The 19,869-nt window shown below is 40.2% G+C and overlaps 1 long non-coding RNA gene across 50 annotated transcripts in view; it reads left to right on the top strand.

The window, feature by feature from the left end:
* LOC106509807 overlaps positions 1-19,869 on the top strand; it is a 70,836-nt gene that overhangs the window by 12,122 nt on the left and 38,845 nt on the right. For 19 of the 50 annotated variants that reach the window (XR_002342682.1, XR_002342678.1, XR_002342676.1 and 16 more), the window contains 2 exons: positions 902-1,132; positions 3,690-3,742. The exons of 12 other annotated variants lie outside the window; for them this stretch is intronic. This is a non-coding gene — a long non-coding RNA (uncharacterized LOC106509807). Of the gene's footprint in view, positions 1-901; positions 1,133-3,689; positions 3,743-13,198; positions 13,251-19,869 lie in introns of all 50 variants that reach the window. 19 more of the 50 variants (XR_002342692.1, XR_002342694.1, XR_002342693.1 and 16 more) reach the window with 4 other exon arrangements.

Raw genomic sequence — 19,869 nt, 5'->3', positions numbered from 1 at the left:
CTAAGGATAATCTGAGCCAAGAAGATATGAGAGGTTAGCTGGGGCATCCTGAATCCTTCTGGGAGAGTTACCAGGTAGATGACCACCATCTTGGTTTGCCTGGGAGTAAGTGGTTTCCCTGCACTTAAATAATTTCAATGCTATACTTGGATGGTGCTAAGCAAACTATGACAGTTAGTCGCTATAGTTACCCAAGGACAATGCTTGCTTTTTTTTCTGGACAATGTGATGTAAAATTTGAAGTCTATAACTTATGAAGACTTTTTGTCATAAATAAGCTAATCTTACAATGAAGTTGACAGAGAAGGAGGCTAATCAGAAAATTGAAGGGGAGTTCCCGTTGTGGCACAGTGGTTAACAAATCCGACTGGGAACCATGAGGTTGCGGGTTCGGTCCCTGCCCTTGCTCAGTGGGTTAACGATCTGATCCCGCATTGCAGTGAGCTGTGGTGTAGGTTGCAGACGCGGCTCGGATCCCACGTTGCTGTGGCTCTGGCTTAGGCTGGTGGCTACAGCTCTAATTCGACCCCTAGCCTGGGAACCTCCATATGCCGCAGGAGCGGCCCAAGAAACAGCAAAAAGACAAAAAAAGAAAGAAAATTGAAGGAAGTTGGGTCCATCATAACATCAAAACTCTCCCGAATCAAACAAATTCTAAAGCTCCCACTACCTGAACTTTCTCATTACATAAGCCAATATATCTCTTTTATTATTTATGCTAAGTTGAATTTAATTTCTCTTTCTTCCAACATAAGGATTTCTTAAGGATAACAGTCCTATCAGAGAATTCTTGTTGGTCCTCAATATTCATTCTTCCCCCTTCGATGGTAACATCCCTCAATTTCTAGGTGGGTATAGTTGCCAAGAATATAACTATATTTCCCAAACTTTCTTGTGGCAGAATATGGCCCTGAGACTATACTCTGGCCTGAAAATGAACTTCAGGAAGCTACTTTAGAGAGAAGAGGGATGCAGCTTCTCCTTTAACTTCCCTTATTCCTGTGATGACTGGAGCGCTCACAACATTTTTAGGTCATGAGATAATGCACCGTAATGGAGGGCAGAGCATCAAGAAAGAAGGAACCTCAGTTCCTGATACAATGAAGCACTATAGCAACCCTGAAATTTTTAGGTATATATTATGTAGTCTTTTATGTTTTGTCATTCATGACTAGTCCTAACTAACACTAACACTTACGTATGTTTTGCTATGTGTTTCCTTATCATTCAAGTTCTACTGCATGACTTAAGAATCATAAGTGAATCCCCCACCAAAGTTCTGAGTTATTTGAATTTTTATGTGACGTTTTTGATGGGATAAATGAGCATTGCTAGCAAATCTGTCACACTGCAAACAGAGAAACACAAAAAATGGAGGGATAAGCATGAATATATTTTTCTTATAATACATTGAATGTTGGAGTCATAAACCCTGAAATTATTATGAGGCAAATATAGATCTAGTAGTTGAAATTATTATGTTAATATTTGTGCCCAGAAATTTTTTGAAAGTATTTATATTCAGTCAGCTTTAAAATATTTTAAAACTGAAAAATTATTTTTTTTAATTTTTTGTCTTTTTAAGGCTGCACCCAAGGTATATGGAAGTTCCAAGGCTGGGGGTTGAATTAGAGATATGACTGCCAATCTACACCACAGCCACAGCAACACCTGTTCCGAGCCACATCTGCGACTTACACAGCAGCTCACAGCAACACCTGGATCCTAAACCCACTGAGCGAGGCCAGGGATTGACCCACATCCTCATGGTTACTAGTCATGTTCTTAACTTGCTGAACCACAATAGGGACTCCCATCTGGAAAATTTTTAAATTTGGTTATTGTGTTTTTCTCCAGTTTTCCCTTAGTTCTTCTATTTCTTTGCTAAGACTTTCTATTTTTTCATGCATTTCAAGAAATTTCAAAATTCCAATGGAATATTTTTATAATAGCTACTTTAAAGTCTTTGTCAGACAATTCCAACATCTATGACATTTTAGCATTGGTGTCTTTTGTCTTTTCCTAATTTAGGTTTTCCTGGCTTTTTGAATGCTGGATTTTTTATTGTCTCTTTGATATTTTGAGTACTACACTATGAGATTCTGAGTCTTTTTTAAATCCTATAGAAAGGGAGTTCCCGTCGTGGCACAGTGGTTAACGAATCCGACTAGGAACCATGAGGTTGCGGGTTCCGTCCCTGCCCTTGCTCAGTGGGTTAACGATCCGGCGTTGCCGTGAGCTGTGGTGTAGGTTGCAGATGCAGCTCGGATCCCGCGTTGCTGTGGCTCTGGCGTAGGCCGGTGGCTACAGCTCCGATTCAACCCCTAGCCTGGGAACCTCCATATGCCGCGGGAGCGGCCCAAGAAATAGCAACAACAACAACAACAAAAAAGACAAAAGACAAAAAAAAAAACAAAAACATAAATCCTATAGAAAATGCTGATACTTTTGTTTTGACAGGCAATTCATCTGGTTGGGATTAGACTCTAAGTTCCAACCAGAATTTCTAAGTCATAATGTCAATTTCTGTTGCGCTCGCAAGGACTTTAGAGTGTTATTTGCATCTGTCCTGTATGTTTGCCACCCAGGAGCCAGTCAAATTCCTGGGCAATGGTCTGTCTTGTAGTTTAGTTCTTGAAGCATTTGATAGGATGCTGAGGGTCAGATCCACAAACATACAGACTGGAGGTTAAGCCCAGAAGTCATAAACAACTTCTGCTTTCCTGAGCTCCTTTCTCTCTCTACTCAGTCTCCTTGGTTCTTTCCAGTTCTATGGGGCTCCCTATTATAGTAATCTGATCAGAAAGCAAGGGTTTCATATACTCCATTTTGGTCTTTACTTCCTGTGACTGTGCTGTGAGGTTAAGCAGTGAGAGGACAGAGATTTTAAAAAGGCAATGGGCTTTGCCCTACCTTCAGAATTCTGGGAGCACCTCTCCTCAGATCAGAGAGGAAGTTTCCCTTCCCTTAGTTTGAGACCCCTTTCTCACCATTAGTGTTGCTTTCTCTGCTGCTATTGTATGCTTATTTGGGGGCTTTGGGTGCTAGGCAATTAGGAAAAGAAGGTAAATAAAAGCAAGCAAGCACATGGGATTTCCCCTACTCTCTCTGTTAGGAAATTCCTTTCCATTCCTCAAGCTGGAAGTAGAAGACTCCTCCAAGACCCTGTCTGTCTGTACTGCTGTGCACTTCAGGCTTTTGGGCTGCACTGAGTCCTGGCTAGGGATATTGGGAAAATTGGCAAATTCTATGCAGGTTTGGTGGTATATCAAATTCATGTTTTCTTCCCCAATATTCCTGCTTCTGTTCACTTTTCAGAGTCCTCAAATAGCTGATCCATGCATTTTTTTCCCGGATTTAGAATCCAGATAGATGTTCAATGGGAAAGACAGAGTGAGATGTGCTTACTCTGTCTTACATGGAACTGGAAACTTTCTAAAGCAGCAAAGTTATGACAAGATAATTTGAATTATAATTTTTTTAGTTTTAGGAGTTCCTATTGTGACTCAGTGGGTTAGGGGTCCAGTGTTGCTGCAGGCTATGGTATAGTTCATGGATGTGGCTCAGATCCCACATTGCTGCAGCTGTGGCATAGGTGGTGGCTGCAGCTCTGATTTGACCCCTGACCTGGGAACTTCCATATGCTACAGGTGCAGCCCTAAAAATTTTTTTTTTTTTTTTTTTACCAGATGGCTTGAAGACAAATTGGAGATGGCAGAAAAAAGACTCAGTGGCCTTGAAGGTAGATCAATAAAAATTAATGATCTGGAGTTCCCCTATAGCACAGTGGATTAAAGATCCAGCATTGTCACTGTTATGGCTTAGGTTGCTGCTGTGGTGTGGGTTACATCCCTGGCCTTAAAACTTACATGCGACATGGGTGCAGCCAAAAAGAAAAAAAAGGCAAAAGGAATAAACCCAAAGAAACCTGCACCCAGACATATCATAATCAAACTGCTTAAAACTGAAGTCAGGAGTTCCTGTAGTGGCTCAGCAGTAACGATCCCAACTAGAATCCATGAGGACACAGGTTTGATCGTGGGCCTCACTTAGTGGGTTAAGGATTCGGCGTTTCCATGAGCTGAGTTGTAGCTTGCAGTCACTGCTCAGATCTGGTGTGGTTGTGGCTGTGGCTGGGGTGTAGGCTGGCAGCTGCAGCTCCAATTTGACCCCTAGCCTGGGAAGTTCCATATGCCGTGGGTGCAGCCCTAAAAAGACCAAACAAAAAACAAAAAACAAAACAAAACAAAAACCCAAAACTGGAGTTCCCATCGTGGCACAGTGGTTAATGAATCTGACTAGAAACCATGTGGTTGCAGGTTCAATCCCTAGCCTTGTTCAGTGGGTTAAGGATCCAGCGTTGCTGTGAGCTGTGGTGTAGGTTGCAGAGGCGGCTCGGATCCTGTGTTGCTGTGGCTCTGGCATAGGCCGGCAGCTACAGCTCTGATTAGACCTCTAGCCTGGGAACCTCCATATGCCGCAGGAGTGGCCCTAGAAAAGGCAAAAAGACCAAAAAAAGAAAAACTCTTTTTTTTTTTTTTTTTGTCTTTTTGAGGGACAGACCCGAGGCATATGGAGGTTCCCAGGATAGGGGTCTAATTGGAGCTGTAGCTGACAGCCTATGCCAGAGCCACAGAACGCCAGATCCAAGCCATGTCTGTGACCTACACCACAGCTCACAGCAACACTGGATCCTTAACCCACTGAGCAAGGCCAGGGATCGAACCTGCAACATCATGGTTCCTAGTCGGATTCGTTTCTGCTGCACCATGATGGACACTCCAAGAAAAACTCTTGAGAGAGATTTTTATCCAGAAGAGCAGGGGTTGAGGGGGAACCCTGCATTATATAGGGGAACAATGATGGTGGATTTCCTATTAAAAAATATAAAGGCCAAGGAAGTAGAACATTTTTAAAGTGCTAAAAGAAAAAAATTCAACTCAATTCTATATCCAACTAAAGAATTCTTTAGGATAAAGGTGAAATAAAACAGTCTCAGATGAATAAAACTGAAGACTTGATTTTAGCAGACTTGTTCTAAATGAATTGCTAAAAGAATGACCTACATATACTAACTAAAAGAGGTTGTCAAAAGGGACCAAAAAAAAAAAATCATGACCCAACATGTGCTGTACAATTCATTTCAAATATGATTTAGAGATTAAACATTATAGAATGGAAAAAGATGTGCTTTAAAAGCTCTAATCAAAAGAAAACTGGAGTAACTATATTGCTACCAGATAAGGCAAAGTTCAGAGCAAAGAAAATGACCAGGGATAAAAATCATTTCATAACTACAATGGAATCAGTTTATTAAGAGAACATTATGTATGTACCTAACAACAGAACTTCAAAATCCATGAAGCAAAACCTGTTAGAAGTGAAAAAAGAAATATATAAATCCACAATTATAGTTGAGAGTTTTAGTACTCCTCTTTTGGTAATATGTAAAGTGAACAGAAAATCAACAAGAACATAGAAGATAAAGATATTAAGAAAACTTAAAACCAGAGCTTATAGTTTATCATTCCAAAGCTACTATAATTCAAGTAGAATTTGGAAGATATTTGCCTAATTATCATTGTAATCAAGAACCCAAGAAATGAGAGATCCTTGGTGGCTCAGTAGGTTAAGGATTGGAATTGTCAATGCTGTGGGTCAGATCAACGCTGTGGCACGGGTTTGATCGCTGGCCCTGGAACTTCCCCATGCCATGGGTGTGGCCAAAAAAAAAAAAAAGAACACAAGGAATAAAGATGCAATTATGTGCTAATTATTTAAAAAAAAAACCCACCAACTCTGACATTTAAGGAATACTCCATCCAACAATGGAATATCCATTATTTACAGATGCACAGGGAAGATTCTCCAAGATTGACTTATGTCCTGGGTCATAAGCCTTAACAAATTTGAAAAAAATTAAAATAATACTCTGATCATAATAAAATTAGATTAGAAATCAGTAGCAGAAAGATAACAAGAAAATCTCCAAACACTGGAGATTATTGGAAATTAAGCAATATACCGTTAAATAATCCATGGGTCAAAGAGAAAGTCCCAAAGAAAATTAGAAAACATTTTGATATGGATTTCCCATCATGGCGCAGTAGTTAATGAATCTGACTAGGAACCATGAGGTTGCAGGTTCAATCCCTGGCCTTGCTCAGTGGGTTAAGGATCCAGCATTGCTGTGAGGTGTGGTGTACGTTGCAAACTCGGCTCAGATCCCTCGTTGCTGTGGCTCTGGCATAGGCTGGTGGCTACAGCTCTGATTAGACCCCTAGCCCTGGAATCTCCATATGCTGTGGGAGCAGCCCTAGAAAAAGCAAAAAGACCAAAAAAAAAAAAAAAAGAAAGAAAATACTTTGATATGAAAAAAAGAAAATGCAATCTGTTAATATTTGTGAGATACAGCTAAAGCGGTGCTTAGAGGAAGATTTATAGCATTAAAATGCTTATATTAGAAAAGAAGTGTCCCCATTGTGGCACAGTGGAAATGAAATGAATCTGACTAAGAACCATGAGGTTGTGGGTTCAATCCCTGGCCTTGCTGCTCAGTGGATTAAGGATCCAGCGTTGCTATGAGCTGTGTTGTAGGTCACAGATGCAGCCCAGATCTGGAGTTGCTATAGCTGTGGTATAGGCCAGGAGCTACAACTCTGATTAGACCCCTAGACTGGGAGCCTTCATATACCGTGGGAGTGGCCCTATAAAGACAAAAGGCAAAAAAATAAAATAAAAATGAAGGAGGTATATAGCACAGGGAACTATATTCAACACCCTGTGATAAAGTATAATGGAAAAGAATAGTAAAAAATTATATATATATATATATATATATATATATATATATATATATAACTGAAATCACTTTGCTGTACACCAGAAACTAACACAGAATAGTAAAAAATTATATATGTATATGTATAAGTGAATCACTTTGCTGTATACCAGACACTAACACAACATTGTAAATCAACTATACTTCAATTTAAAAAAAAGAAAATAATTCCCAGTGGCACAGCAGGACTGGCAGTATCTTGGGAGTGCTGGGATATTGGTTCAATCCCCAGCCCAGCACAGTGGGTTAAGGATTTGGCATTGCCACAGTTGCAGCTTAGGTCGCAACTGCCACTCAGATCTGATCCCTGGCTCAGGAACTCCATATACCATGGGGTGGCCAAAAATGAAAAAAATTAATAAATAAAAAGAAAAAGAAAAGGAAGGTCTCAAATCAATGACCTCAGTTTTCATCTTAAGAAAACTAGAAAAAGAAGAGCAAAATAAGCCAAAAGCAAGAAGGAACAAATAAAGATAGGAGAATAAAAAAATCAATTAAATTGAAAACAAAAAAATAGAGAAAATCCACAATCAAAAAGGATTTTTTAAACAATCAGTAAAACCAATAAAACTTTAACAGGACTGACGTGGAATTCCCCTTGTGGTGCAGCGGAAATCAATCCAACTAGGAACAATGAGGTTATGGGTTCGATCCCTGACCTTGCTCAGTGGGTTAATGATCTGGCATTGCCTTGGCTGTGGTGTAGGCCAGCAGCTGTAGCTCCAATTCAACCCCAAGCCTGGAAACCTCCATATACCTTGAGTGAGGCCCTAAAAAAGCAAAAAAAAAAGACAGAAAAAAACTTTAACAAGACTGACAAAAAAAAAAGAGAGAGAGAGAGAGAAATGACAAAAACTGCCAATATCCAGACTCTATAGACATGAAAAGGATAATAAGAGAATAATATGAACAACTCTACATACATAAACTCAATAAGTTGGATGGAATGTACCAATTCCTCAAAAACCAAAATCTACCAAAACTCACCCAATGATAAAAGAGAGGGATTAAGAGGGGGAAAGCTGGAAATTATTTCATGAAGCCGTCATTACCCTGGTGCTAAAAGCAAAGAATATTATAAGAAAAGATGGATTTCTTGCTGTGGTGCAATGGGATGGACAATGTCTCTGAGGTGTCAGGACACAGGTTTGATCCTGAAGCCCTGCACATTGGGTTAAACAATCCAGCGTTGCCACAACTGTGGTATAAGTAGGTAGCAGCTGCGGCTCAGATCTTATCCCTGACTGGGAACTCCATATGCCTCCAGGTGGCCAAAAAGGTTAAATAAAAAAGAAAACTACAGGAGTTCCCATGGTGGCGCAGTGGTTAACGAATCCAACTAGGAACCATGAGGTTGCGGGTTTGATCCCTGGCCTCGCTCAGTAGGTTAAGGATTGGGCGTTGCTGTGAGCTGTGGTGTAGGTTGCAGATGCGGCTCGGATCCCGAGTTGCTGTGGCTCTGGCGTAGGCTGGCAGCTGCGACTCCGATTGGACCCCTAGCCTGGGAACCTCCATATGCCGCGGAAGCGGCCCAAGAAATAGCAAAAAAGACAAAAAAAAACAAAAACAAAAACTACAGCTCAATGTTCCTCATGAACATAGAAAAATCTTCAACAAAAACATTTTCAGGAGTTCCCGTTGTGGTGCAATGGTTAACGAATCTGACTACGAACCATGAGGTTGCGGGTTCAATCCCTGCCCTTGCTCAGTGGGTTGAGGATCCGGCGTTGCCGTGAGCTGTGGTGCAGGTTGCAGGCGCGGCTTGGATCCAGCGTTGCTGTGGCTCTGGCGCAGGCCAGCAGTTACAGCTCCGATTGAACCCCTAGCCTGGGAACCTCCATATGCCGCGGGAGCGGCCCAAGAAATAGCAAAAAGACAAAAAAAAAAAAAAAAAATTTCAAATTGAATTCAGCAATATAAAAAAAAAGAATAATACATCATGACCCAGGGGGAGATTATTTTGAGAATGCAGTGCTGGTTTAGTATTGAAAAATCAATGTAATTACAACTTACTAGTCTAAAGAAGACAAATCACATGACTGTTTAATTGATGCAGAAAAATAATTTTAAAAAATTAAATGCCAATTCATGATTTTTTTTAATTTTTTTATTTCTTTGCTTTTTATGGCCACACCTGTAGCACATGGAAGTTCCCAGGAGCTACAGCTGAGCCACAAAGGGAACTCCTCCAACTCATGATTTTTAAAAATTCCTCACAGCAAACTAGGGATAGAAGGAGTTTCCTCCATATGATAATGGGCATCTTCAAAAAAATCTGCAGGGGACATGATGCTTAATTATGAAATGCTTACTACTTCCCCCTAAGGTCAAGAACAAGGCAAGACTGTCTCTCTCACCACACCTATTGTACTGGAAGTCCTAGCCAGTGGAAGTGAGAAAAATAAGTAAAAGGTATTCAGATTGGAAAGGAAGAAATTTGCATATGATGTTCTTATCTACAAAGAAAACCCTAAGGAATCTACCCACCAAAAATCTGCCAGAGCTAGTAAGTGAGTTTAGCAAGGTTACGAGGTCAAGACGCACAAAAATAATCAGTTGTATTTCTATATATTAAAAATGAGTTAAAAAAACCCAAAATTTATGGAGTTCCCGTCATGGAGCAGTGGTTAACGAATCCGACTAGGAACCATGAGGTTTCGGGGTCAATCCCTGGCCTTGCTCAGTGGGTTGAGGATCTGGCGTTGCCGTGAGCTGTGGTGTAGTTTGCAGATGCGGCTTGGATCCCGAGTCGCTGTGGCTCTGGTGTAGGCCAGTGGCTACAGCTCCGATTCGACCCCTAGCCTGGGAACCTCCATATGCTGCAGAAGCGGCCCTAGAAAAAGGCAAAAAGACAAAAAACAAAAAACAACAAAAACAAATAAAAAAACCCCAAATTTAAAAAATATTTGTGGATTTCCATCGTGGCTTATCGGTCAGTGAACCCGACTAGCATCCATGAGGACGCAGGTTCGATCCCTGGCCTCACTCAGTGGGTTAAAGATCCAGCATTACCATAAGCTGTGGTGTAGGTTGCAGACACAGCTCGGATCCCATGTTGCTGTGGCTCTGGTGTAGGCTGGCAGCTACAGCTCCGATTCAACCCCTAGCCTGGGAACCTCCCTATGCCAGGGGTGCAGCCCTAAAAAGACAAAAAGACCAAAAAAAAAAAAAAAGAAAATTGTAATAGCTCCAAAAAAGTGAAATATTTATGTATAAATTTATCAATACATTGTCTGATTGCTCTAAAATAGCAACTATTTTAAAAATAAATAAGTAAATAAAATACCAACTATTTTAACTTCTCTCAGTTCCATTTTATAAATGACTTTAGGATCATTGAATTTTTATTTATTTATTTTTGGCTGCACCCTCGGCACGTGTAAGTTCCCAGGCCAGCGACAGAACCAGCACCACAGCAGCAATCCCAGCTGCTGCAGTGACAACACCATATCCTTTAACCCACTCTGCCACAAAAGAATTCCCTGAATATTTATTTTTATATTATATTGCATTTATATTTTTCATATATACTTTCTTCTAAATTGATAGATTCATCATATTATTTTAAGGGCTGCCCAATATTTTATCATATTGCTATAGTGGCATAATATATCAAGAAGAATATAAGCTTTTCAAACAAGCCTGAATTCAAATTCTAGTTCCCCAAATACTAGCAGTTTGACTGGAGGCAAGTAACCTTTCTCAGCTCAGTCATAGTAAAATGCCAAGTGTTCAGGAGTGTTAGAGTTAAATTAAATGATCTATGTAAAATACCTGATTTATGGCATGCCCAACAAAGTAGTTATTAATACCATAATTTTAATCTTTCTCCTTTTTTTTAGACATTTAAGATTATTTCTTGGCAGAATCTTTATTCTGGAATCCAAGAATTATTATCACTCCCTTTTTCACAATATTGATTTTCAGGCTCTTAAATCCCAAAACATGCCATTTCATAAGTAAACTGAACAATGCTTGTATTGGTTGTTTAGAATGCATTATATTTTACTGAAAGCACACTTACTGATTCTTGCTTTCTGACTCTTTCTTTTAAACAATGTATTCTGTTTACATCGATTATGAGTGATGTCACCTTGGTCATGAAGTATTGCAGAATCCCAATGCCAGTCACCCCTGTAGGAGACATGGGAGCTGGGGAATAAATTATCCTATAGTCATAACCTTCAAGGAGGGGCTAGCAGGCCAAATAGAAAATCGCAGAAGAATCAGTGAATATGATTCCAATCTGAGGGTCAGGGGTAGTATAATAGAGGAGATTTTGAGACAGAGAGTTTTCAGGTTTAAGAGCAGACCAGAGATATAGTGACAAGGAAATCCATCTTGGTGACATAGGAAGTAACAAGCTACAGAAAGACATGGAAAAAAATCTCCGGGGAAAATATTGGCAAGATTTACAGCTCTGGGGTTCAAGATCAGGCTCCAGTCATAGCAGGGAGCCAAATTTTAAAACCAGTAACCAGGACTGAAGCTTAGTCAGACTGATTGGCCACAACTTGAAGGAGAGTTAGACTCATTGTTCTTAATAGTCTAGCATCTGTTTATCCACAGGATGGAAGGAAAGACTACTCTACATCCCTCTCACTAATGCAGAGGGAGTAAACAGTGCACCTCCAGAATTGGTTTGAGGGGTTAGGAAGGTTTTAGGTATAAAATATGCCATGAACAAGGAAATACCTCCATAGTATCAATGTTATTGCGTAGTCTAGTTGCAATGTCGAATTATGTTTCTGAGATTTCTTGTTGAAAATCAATACCATCTGTATCAGCCAGCATCCAGGAAACAGATGGCACCACAAACTGGATAATTTAATGAGGGCAGATTTTAGAAAAAATGAGGGATGCTGTAGACCCCAGTGCTAGTAACGGCACAGAGCTTTTTCACCCTTAAACTTGAAGGAATAAGGGACGGGAATGGTTTCTAAGCTCCTGAGGGAGAACAATGATGTGAGGATGACTTGACAGGAGTGGTAGTTTTGGTAGAGGGAAACCGCCAACCTAAAGCTGTGTGGTAGGGAGGGAGCCAGGAAAACAAATATCCCTCCTTCTCTCTCTTACAAATTTCCTACCAGTTTCAGCCCTCTTCTATATTGGTTGAACCAAGTGGAAGCCAGAAGGCAAGGAGACTCAGTGATGCAGTCCACATAGGTCAGCTTCTCTGAGCATTAAGTAGGCTGGAGAATGAATCTAAAGGGAAAAAATAGATTATCTATGGTGTGTAAATTTTCATTAAATTTAATCTAAGTATCACTTTCCAGACCTGAGTATTTTGGGTTTTTCAACCTTTTTTGCCTCTGTCACCACATCTTGGATTTTAGGCTTACTTTCTCTTGGGTGTTTGGCCCTCTGTCCATCAAAGTCACACACCACGTGAAAGGGTCAAAGTGTAATCATTTACTTCAGCCATAGCCACAGCTGCCCCCAAAAAAGAAAGCTGATTCTTACAAGTGGGACAAAGCCTGTATCTTACTTCTTTAAGCATAGGCTGGCTGTAATTTAGTTGAAGGTATAGGCAGCCCTACAAAAATCTGTGAGGAAACAGAAGCATAGCTTTAGGAAGCAGCCCCTCCAACTGGAGAAAGTGACTGAGCAAGCAGCATAGCTGTCTAGGGGGTTGTTATCACGCAGCTTTGTTCTGCCCAATTAAGTAGAGGCCTCATCCAAATTTCCACTGGAGCATCACTATCAGAAAATAATTAAAATCACCCAAATGGAAGTGATACTCCATTGGCAGCTTTTTGCTGTTTTTGTTTTTGGTCTTTTCTAGGGCCGTACCTGTGGAATATGGAGGTTCCCAGGCTAGGGGTCTAATTGGAGCTGTAGCCGCCGGTCTACGCCAGGGCCACAGCAACACAGAATCTGAGCCACGTCTGCGACCTACACCAGAGCTCATGGCAACGCCGGATCCTTAACCCACTGAGTGAGGCCAGGGATCGAACCAGCAACCTCGTGGTTCCTAGTCAGATTTGTTAACCACTGAGCCACGACAGGAACTCCTGTTTTTTTTGTTTTACTTCTTATTTTTTAACAGTTTTTGCCCTTGGCAGAGTAAAAGATGTCCTTTTCTGCTAGATGAATTTTTGTGTAGAGAGTTGGTCTGTAGAGAACAGGCTATGTATGTTACTAATACATTTAAATTGCCTTTACCAATGCCTTCTTTCATTAATATTAAAAGCCAACAGTTGTTATGATTGTGGAACAAGTAACGCAAGCGTGATGTAATCTCTTTATATTAATAGCCTATGTGCAAATTTTCAGTGAACACAATGCACAGCTTTTGTAATTCTTTTCCTTTTTTTTGTTCTATTTGTTCTGACTACATTTATTGAAATGTAAAAGCAAAAGTCAACAATGGATGCAGAGTACATGAGAATTTAAAGAAAATCCTAAGGTACTTTTCATACCTCTTGAACATTTTGAGTTGTTTGAAAAGATGTCTAAAAATTTTGACTTACAAAGATACATTAATATTACAAAGTCAGATTAGAAAAAGATAATCATCAAGTTAAGATAATCTTTCTAGTTATTTTAAGTAAGGGCAAGTTTTTACAGTGCTTAGGAAAAGAATACATTTCTCAAATCATAAATCAGAAAGATTTTGGAGTTCTCTTGTGGTACAGCGTGTTGAGGATCCCGTGTGTCATTGCAGTGGCTTGGGTCACTGCTGTGGCACAGGTTCGGTCCCTGACCCAGGAACTTCCATATGCCATGGACACAGCCCAATAAATAAACAAATAATAAATCAGAAAGGTTTACAGAACTTTGAGTAACAAATATTTTCATCTTTGAATTTCTACATGTTTTAAACAAACTCTCCCAATTTGATTAGTCATATTTAAAATCAAAATTATTAGATGGCTCATTAATAGACCATGAATCTAGGCTAGAAGGCCTTTTGTACAAACAGCTGAATGATATCCAGAAGAAATCTTTTTAGGGAGTTCCCGTTTTGGTATCCATGAGGATGCAGGTTACATCCCTGACCTCACTCAGTGGGTTAAGAATCCCATGTTGCTGTGAACTATGGTTCAGGTCTCAAACGTGGTTTGGATACCGTGTTGCTGTGGCTGTGGCTGGCAGCTGTAGCTCCAGTTTGACCCCTAGTCAGGAAACTTCCATATGCCACGGATGCGGCTCTAAAAAGCAGAAAGAAAGAGAGAGAGAAAGAAATCGTTTTATCTAGAAGCCAAAAACAGCAACATCACCCTTTCCATGCTGAGCATTTAATTTCTTTCCATTTTATACACTAGCAAAGAGGCAAAGGGTATTTTATTTGATAGTAAATATTCAAACTTTATATTATCTCCACATATTAATAAAAATCTTTAAAACTCATAGCAGGTATTGTTATTTAAAAACATTAAATATTACGTCTTTTCTTAGGTGGTTTTAAATTATACTTTCCTGTGCACTCAAATATTTAGCACAAATAGCTCCATGGAGATGACAAAATGCAACTCAAACACAATTCAATTCTTTCTTCTCCAGTTTGTGTGATCTGTTTCCATGGAAATTTCACATTGACCAGGAATTGTAAAACTACTATATGCAAACATATCTTAGAAACAAATCTTTTTGGAGAATAGTCGTGATTTAATTTGAGTCATTTCATTAAAATTGTTCAAATAATGGAAGACTGGTTTTTTTTCTTTAGCAGAGGCCATTCAGCAAATTCCCTTAGCTCAATATATTAGTCTAATCAAGTTGGCGATTATAAGGACTTTAATTTCCTTTTGATGAGAGTAAAATTAAATTTTAATCATTTAGATAAATGTATCCATTCAAAAAGATTAAGGACTTATAGTATGAGTAAGGTATTGTTGGGGTTCTTAAAGGAAGCAAAGATGTATACAACACAAATGTGGTATAAGATGAGATGACTGCAGTAAAGTTGACAATGTGCTCTGTTGTGCAAAAGAAAAAGAGAATGTTTCTGATTGGGAAGAGCAGGAAATCTTGGATGAAATGGCTTTTGAGCTGGGTCTTGATCAATGAGAAAGTACGAAGCAGGTCTTCCTGGTGAGGGAAACCATCTGAGCAAAGTTCACAGAGTGGGAAAGCGGAGGGCACGTTGGGGGAATGATGAGCAGTCCAGCTGGCTGAAGTACAAAGGAAACGGGGAGATAAAATGAAAACATAGGAGTTCCTGTCGTGGCATAGTGGTTAACGAATCTGACTAGGAACCATGAGGTTGCGGGTTCCATCCCTGCCCTTGCTCAGTGGGTTAAAGATCTGGCGTTGCCGTGAGCTGTGGTGTAGGTTGCAGACTCGGCTTGGATCCTGCGTTGCCGTGGCTCTGGTGTAGGCTGGTGGCTAGGGCTCCGATTAGACCCCTAGCCTGGGAATCTCCATATGCCGTGGGAGCGGCCCAAGAAATAGCCAAAAAAGACAAAAAAAAAAAAAAAAGAAAACATATGCTGTGGCTAGTTTTTGTAGAGCCTTGGATGCCATACTAATTTAGATGTTATGCTCAATAGTAGTGTTCACTTAGGCAGTAATAATCTAGACCGTCAACAGCAGTTGAATGTTGGGTACTGAGAAATTAAGGGAGGGAATAGACCACTGTTTTAAGAAGAGTGGCTCTGAACAGAATAAGAACAGAAAAGTAGCTTGAAGAACTAGCAGGCTTGAAAAATGGTTTGAGAGATATGGTACCTTTAAAACATGTATGCAAATTTTAAAAAATTCATTTCTTTAAGAGGTGGAGACTCCCAAGGCAATAGAAATAAAAGCAAAATAAATAAGACTTAATCCATCTTTTTTTTTTTTTTAATCTTTTTAAGGCTGTACCCATAGCATATGGAAGTTGCCAGGCTAGGGGTCAAATCGGAGCTGCAGCTGCTGGCCTACACCACAGCCCTGGTGCCATATATGAGCCACATCTGCAATCTGTGCCGCAGCTTGCAGCAATGCCGAATCCTTAATCCACTGAGCGAGGCCAGGGATCCAACCAAATCCTCATGGATACTAGTCAGGTTCTTAACCTGCTGGGCCATGCATAACAGGAACTCCCTTTTTCTTGGAAGGGGGGAACCTAATCAATCTTATAAACTTTTGTACAACAAAGGAAACCATAAACAAAACAAAAGACACCCTACAGAATAGGAGAAAATATTTGCAAATGATATGACCAACAAGGGCTTAATTTCCAAAATATACTCACAGCTCGTACAACTCAATAACAACAACAACAAAATTGGTCCAATCAAACAATGGGCAGATGGAGTTCTGTGACACAGCAGTTTAAGGATTCAGCGTTGTCACTGCAATGGCTTGGGCCGCTGCCATGGCAGAGTTTCAATCCCTGATACGGGAACTTCTGCATGCTGTTGGTGTGGCAAAAAAAAAAAAAAAAAAAAATAGGACAGAATACCTAAATACAAATTTCTCCAAAGAATACATACTAAGGGCCAAAAAGCATGTGAAGAGATGTTCAATATCGCTACTAGAATAATGCAAATCAATACTACCATAAGGTATCACCTTGCACTGATTGAAATGGCTGTCATCAAAAAGTCTACAAATAATAAATGCTGGAGAGGATGTGGAGAAAAGGGAACCCTTCTACACTGTTGGTGTGGATGTAAATTGGTGCAGCCATTGTGGGAAACAGTATGGAGTTTCCTTAAAAACTAAAAGTAGAGTTGCCATGTGATCCAGCAATCCCACTCCTGGGCATATATCTCAAAAAGATGGGAGTTCCCACTGTGGTGCAATGGGATTCATGGCACCTTGAGAGTGCTGAGGCACAGGTTCAATCCCTGGCCTGACACAATGGGTTAAGGATCCAGCATTGCTACAGCTGAAGCTTAGGTCTCAGATGGAGCTCAGATCATATGCCACAGGGCATCCAAAAAAAAGAAAAAAAAAATTAAATAAATAAATAAATAGAAAAGATGAAAATTTTAATTCAAAAAGATATAACACATGGACTTGGAGAAGAGACTTGTGGCTGCCTGATGGGAGGAGGAGGGAGTGGGAGGGATCGGGAGCTTGGGCTTATCAGACACAACCTAGAATAGATTTACAAGGAGATCCCGCTGAATAGCATTGAGAACTATGTCTAGATACTCATGTTGCAACAGAAGAAAGGGTGGGGGAAAAATGTAATTTTAATGTATACATGTAAGGATAACCTGACCCCCTTGCTGTACAGTGGGAAAATAAAAATATATATTAAAAATAAATAAATAAACAAAAAGATACAACAGGAGTTACCATTGTGGCTCAGCAGGTTAAGGACCCGATGTTGTCTCTCTGAGGATGCAGGTTCGATCCTCACTCAGTAGATCTGGTGTTGCCGTGAGCTATTGCATAGGTTGTGGATGTGGTTCAGGTCTGGTGTTGCTGTGGTGTAGGCCAGCAGCTGCAGCTCTGATTCGACCCCTTAGCCTGGGAACTTCCATATGCTACAGGTGTGGCCCTGGAAGGAAGGAAGGAAGGGAAAAGAAAAGAAAAAAGAGAAAAAGAGAAAAGAAAAGTTATGATTCCCAAAGTGGAAAGGAGGCAGGAGGGATAAATTGAGAATTGAGGATTAACAGATGAACACCAGCATATTTAAAATAGATTTTAAAAAAAATAAGGGAGTTCCCGTCATGGCGCAGTGGTTAACGAATCTGACTAGGAACCATGAGGTTGCGGGTTCGGTCCCTGCCCTTGCTCAGTGGGTTAAGGATCCAGCGTTGCTGTGAGCTGTGGTGTAGGTTGCAGACGCGGCTTGGATCCCGCATTGCTGTGGCTCTGGCGTAGGCCGGTGGCTGCAGCTCCGATTCGACCCCTAGCCTGGGAACCTCCATATGCCGCGGGAACGGCCCAAAGAAATAGCAAAAAGACCGAAAAATAAATAAATAAATAAATAAAAAAGACAAAAAAAATATATAAGGGTTTACTCTATAGTACAGGGAACTATATTCAATATATTGTAATAAACTATAATGGAAAATAATAGAAAAAAGATGCGTATATACATATATATGTATAACTGAATCACTGCTATACACCTGAAACAAATACAAGTTGTAAATCAACTATACCTCAGTTAAAAAAAAAGAAGTGGAGACTAATTCTGCTCCTTTGATTTGGTGACTTGATTCTAGCAAACAGAATTAGGCAGAAATGATGATGTGCATTTCTGAGATTAGGTCGTAAAAGGCATTGGGACTTGCTTTCTGGGGGCACTTGCTCTGAGGGAAGCCCACTGGTATGGTGTGGGGGAACTCAACCTTGGAAGTGGATTCTGCAGCCCTAGTCAAGCTCTGGTCGATATCCCTATTTATAGCCTCCTGAGAGTCCCAGGGTCAGAATGGCCACCAGCTAAGCAGCTGATCTTATATTCCTGACCTACAGAATCTGAGATAATAAGTGTTTGTTGTTTTAATCTGCTAAATTTAGAGTACTTTGTTATACAATGATAGATAACTAATGCAGGAGGTATGGGATTAGGAGAGTGTTAAACATGTCTGCAGGGTGAGAAGCAGTAGCCAACAGAGTTTGAGAGTGTGCAGATCCCACAGGAGAGGGGATCCTGGCTAGGTCAAATTGCGGAGGCTGGAGGGGAGAGGATCATTAGGAAAGTGTGGAGAAGTTATTTTTGGAAAGGAAGAATAAGGATCAGAAAAGGTTTCAGATGAGAAGGATGGAAGGTGAAATCAAGCCAGATGTCCTTGATTCCTGCAGTGAAGGAGGTCAGGTCACCCTCTTAAGATGAAGGACCCTCTAGGACCAGGAGCTTCAGGAGAGCAGGAAAAATGGGAAGAGCCCCTGTGAGACAGCATATACAGAACCAGGTAGAGCAAATAATATAATTCTCTCCAGCTGTGCTTAGCTCTCCGGGAGAGTGAACTGAGAAAGCAGACAGCAAAGTTTACCCAGGATTGAGGATTGATAAAGTATGTATGAAAGATCAGGTGGGCAAAGATTCTAAGATGCTGATGCAGTTAAAGTGGCTGGGCATGTTGTCTAGAGCAGATACAAGAGCATGTGAAACTATGGGGGAGCGGTAATGAACTGAGAATATGAAAGAGTGGATCTTCCATAGCAACTATAATCTGTATCACACATTTCACATTGTATTCATTAACTACTTAAATTATCACATACATTTTTTGGTGTGTAAATCTAGTTGCCCCAGTGATATCAGAAACTCGGAGCAGTGACCATGGTGTAAACATTTTGTACTCCCTTAGCAACTAGCACATTGCTTCCTTCATAGGGACTCATGCATTTGTTGAATCAATGAATAAAATCATTGTAGTATTCTGTGTGTTTTCTACTGAGTTTCTTCTTCCTTCACAATAAGCATCTGATTGAGGCCTAAAGATCTGCTCCTTTTAGAGAACTGAATGTGTTCCAGGCTTGTCTCTAAGAGCCAGGATTTCTGGATGCTTTTAAGAAGCTTTATATAATGATGAAAAGAGGGACACTACCTGGTTGGCTAATTAAACCTAATTATGCCTATGTGAAGCAACCTGAAATAAACATTGGAGGATTTCAATTTGACAAAAATCAGAATAAAAGTTAAAATGTGTAGAAGAGAGAAAGAAGAGAGGAGAGAGAAAAGGGTGTGGGGGTGAGGGGCTAGCATTCTCCTGGAAAATCAGGGGAAGCAGAGGTCTTCGTTAAGAAGAATCTCATAGAAACTTAAATCTGGAGTGACTCCCTAGCTCAGGTAGACATTTGTGTATTCTTCACCTGCTGTACTTTTCTTTCATTGTTTTCCTGGAAACAATAGGCTTGTTAATGTCTGATAAAAACTGCTAAGAAAAAAATGCAAATTGGCTGCTACACCCCTGACATTTGTGTATTCTTTACCTGGAGCACTTTTCTTTCATTGCTTTCCTGGAAACAATAAGCTTGTTAAAGTCTGATAAAACTAAGAAAAAATTGCAAATAGGCTTCTAAACCACTGAATAGAGTGACTGATGGCAATGATGTATAGAGTACTCTTCAGATCTTTACCACCTGCCCTTCTCTGTATTACACACTCATACCCCAATCCACCTTTCCTCAGT

The sequence above is a fragment of the Sus scrofa genome, chromosome 3 (assembly GCF_000003025.6).
Source record: "Sus scrofa isolate TJ Tabasco breed Duroc chromosome 3, Sscrofa11.1, whole genome shotgun sequence".
Lineage (NCBI taxonomy): Eukaryota > Metazoa > Chordata > Mammalia > Artiodactyla > Suidae > Sus > Sus scrofa.
The sequence above is the reverse complement of the archived record's forward strand: the minus strand, read 5'-3'. Positions and strand labels throughout refer to the sequence as shown.